Raw genomic sequence first — 4,003 nt, 5'->3', positions numbered from 1 at the left:
CCAGTTAATTCTTTAACTGGACTATGCACACTAAACCAAGCAGACTATTTGTAATGCTTTTGCTCTTAGCTCAAAATATAGATTTAACACCATGATTATATAATACACTACGGACTATATGACGTTTATGAGCACACATGGATATGAATATATTTTATTCCAACAGTGGATGATGCAGTCAACTTGGGACTGCATTACATCCTGCAACACCTCGAATCTCCAGGGGCTTATGCAAGGATCCTGTTTGTGGACTTCAGCTCGGCGTTCAACACCATCATCCCGGACATCCTCAGCACCAAACTCTCCCAGCTCACTGTGCCAGCCTCCACCTGTCAGTGGATCACAAACTTCCTGACTGACAGGAGGCAGCAGGTGAGGCTGGGGAACATCACATCCAGCACACGGACTATTAGCACTGGCGCCCCCCAGGGGTGTGTGCTCTCCCCCCCGCTTTTCTCCCTCTACACCAATGACTGCACCTCAGGAGACCCATCTGTTAAACTCCTGAAGTTCGCTGACGACACAACCGTCATCGGCCTCATCCGGGACGGTGATGAGTCAGCCTACAGACGGGAGGTGGATCAGCTGGCTCTCTGGTGCAGTCAGAACAACCTTGAGCTCACAGCTCAAAACTGTGGAGTGAAAGTGACTTCAGGAAGAGACCCCCACTCTTCCCCCCATCACCATACTCAACACCCTGTGTCTGCTGTGGAATCCTTTAGGTTCTGGGATCCACTATATCCAGGACCTGAAGTGGAGCCAAACACTCACCATCATTAAAAAGGCCCAGCAGAGACTGTACTCCTGCGCCAGCATCAGGAAGACCCCCTGCCTAAGGAGCTGCTGGTCCACTTCTACACAGCCATCATCCAGGTCTGTCCTCTCATGTCCATCACTGCTGGTTTGGATCGCCACCAAAACGGCAGGAGCAGACTACAACGGACAGGTAGGACTGCAGAAAGGATCATCGGTGCCAACCTGCCCTCCGTCCATGACTTATACCACCTCCAGAGTCGAAACGGCAGGAACCATCACTACAGACCCATCTCACCCGGACACAACCTTTCCAGCTTTCTCCCTCTCTGGTAGGCGCTACAGAGCACTGTACCCAAAAACCACCAGATTCAGGAACAGTTTCTGCCCACAACCTCTCTCTGAGAACAGCTGACTTCTGACCCACAGTGTCAGGTTCAGTTCTGGTCAATAACACTGTAACACTGTCTATACAGCACCTGTATTATCCACTTATTTAGTATTAATCATCATCCCACTCTCAACATCTCATTATTATTTTATTATTTATTCACATTCTCATTTCCTATTTTTCAGAACTGTTCATATGAACATACTGTCATACTGTTCATATTGTAATATAATAACATAATACTATTTTATCCCAGTACCCTTGCACTAGCGCACTTTAGTAATTGTATTGATCTCTTCATTGCACTTATGCCTCTATATTTTTCTGTTTAGAGATGTATATATTGTGTATATTTAGTGTGTAATTTCTGTTTTGGTTGATATGTATGTGTAAGCACAGTGTGAGTAACAATGCTCCAAGACAATTCCTCGTATGTGTCCCTCATACCTGGCGAATAAAGCTGATTCTGATTCTGATTCGATACTGGGCAAGACACTGAACCCCGATTGCCCCTGGTGCTGTGCCATCGGAGTGTGAATGTGTATGAGTGTATTATCTGATGAGCAGTGGCACTTGTACGGCAGCCTCGCCACAGTGTATGAATGTGTGTGAATGGTGAATGTATCCTGTATGATGTAAAAGCGCTTTGAGTAGTCGTAAGACTAGAAACGCTCTATAAATACAGCACTTTACATTTACTTACTTAGTAACCAGTAGACTTCTGGTAATGGGGGTTTGTTCAGACATGGTCTTGTAATAAGCAACTAGCGTTGCGTCTCTGCCTGTTGGAGATTTGTTTTATTTTCTAATTTTTCAATATATTTGATCCGTTGAACAGAGTTCCCCTGCGTCTGATCAACCCATATCATCATGCTTAAAAATAACTACCAGTTAAAGCTCGCCATTTCAAGACAACCCGACCACTTCCGGGTAAATGCAACTGCGGTGGCTGGAAATCAACTGGGCAAAATCTTGCACTGCTATGGTATAATCATGTTGAAAAGTAACACACCGTTGCCTTTCTGCTGCTTTCTGATCTGCTCGTAAACTTTTCAATGGTTAGTAGTATATTACCAACACGGGCAAGCGCAAATTGCAGTGCACTCCCTGTGTCTGTGAATCCTTATGGAGGCAGCTTGTAACATTGATATGCTCCCTTATTTGTGCCTAACACAGATCTATGTTTCATCAAATCCGGTATGGCGAGTAACCCTTCTGGCTAATCTTGACAAATAAAGCAAGTACCCACACAATAAAAACTTGCGATGCTGGGAATCGAACTCAGGTCAACGCGTGGAAGGGAGCTATGCTCCCCACTATACCACCATCGCTTGACAACGCAATGTTCACTGAAAATCTTTGTAACACATCTGGGCATTGAGACTCAAAATGGGCTCTATCACTGAGCTACAGCCCTGAAGATTCAGATTCTTTTGACTTTTTGGTAGACACCTGAATGAGAGAAGAAACCTGGGTGGAATATTAATGTTTAATGTTGTATATGGCTTCAAAACCTGGTAGTGGCTGGAAATCAAACCATGGCAAAATGCTTGCACTGCTATGGTTAAATCATGTTGTAAAACTAACATCACTAAAGGAAGCTACTGCGATGGCCAGACTTCAAATCGGTCAACTGCTTGGAAGGTAGCTATGCTACAACTACCCACCATCACTGGGCAATGTACTGCTCACTGCAAATCTTGCCCCATTTGGACATTAAGAACTTTGCATTAATCACCATGAACACAAGGAGATTGCCTTTAATACTTTTTTCTCTCGGAATAAGCTTCTGCACTCTTTGATAGACTGGACAATAACACTATTGGAGATGCCAGGGATTAACCCTGGCCTCATACATGCGAAGCATCGCTCTACCACAGAGCTACACCTGTACAGTGTCAGATGGTTCACCTTTCTGAAATCATGAATAGAGAAGAACCCTGGGTAAAATATGTAATATTTCTGTTGATATGGTTAAAAACATTTGCTTTGACAACTTACTCTTTCAAATAAACTCCTTTATCTATCAAGTCCTGATCATTTCCTGACCGGGAATTGAACTCGGGCCGCAGCAGTGAGAGCGCCATCCTAGCCACTAACCATCGGGATTCACATCTAGCAAATTTATCTTTGAGATGTGATTTTCCTTTTCACTTACTGGAATGACACATTGTTTTAGGCGAGGAATGGCGCCTGGCTAGAGCTTCAGATCCCACTGCTGACACTGGACTTTATTCTGCCCCAGTGGGCGCTGTAGATCCCTGCCTGATGAAGCCAACAGAACCACCTCATCTGAAAAGAGCATAAGAGAAATTCGAACGTTTTGCAACAATGATACAACACATGCGGTTGCAATTTGAAGTAAAATGTAATTAACAAGAGTTTTCATACTCAATAACTTTCTTTTTTTAACTTTTTATTTTTATGATCAGTGTGATTTTTTTGTTATTTGTCAGCAACGAGACGAGGGCTTCCTGCGAGGTGTTTGGGAGTTGTGGAAGCAGAGCTCGGCCCGTGTCAACCTCCATCTGCAGAGGTCTGCAGATAGCTGCGCTCTGGCACTTTCTGACAAACCGAGTCATGTAACTGATTTATCTCTCTCTCATTCTCTTCATCCCCTCCTCTTTCTCAGTCCCTGTTTGACTCTGATGCCCCTCCTCCCTGACTTTGTTCAGAAAGCTGCCAGAGCTGCAGCTATCTGCAGACCTCTGCAGATGGAGGTTGACGACGGAGCCGAGCTCTGCTTTCCACAACTCCCAAACACCTCCTGCAGGAAGCCCTCGTCTCGTTGCCTGACAAATAACAAAAAAAATCACACTGATCATAAAAAAATAAAAAGTTAAAAAAAGAAAGTTATAT

This window comes from Etheostoma spectabile, chromosome 23, assembly GCF_008692095.1.
Source record: "Etheostoma spectabile isolate EspeVRDwgs_2016 chromosome 23, UIUC_Espe_1.0, whole genome shotgun sequence".
Lineage (NCBI taxonomy): Eukaryota > Metazoa > Chordata > Actinopteri > Perciformes > Percidae > Etheostoma > Etheostoma spectabile.
This window is presented reverse-complemented; position numbering follows the sequence as displayed.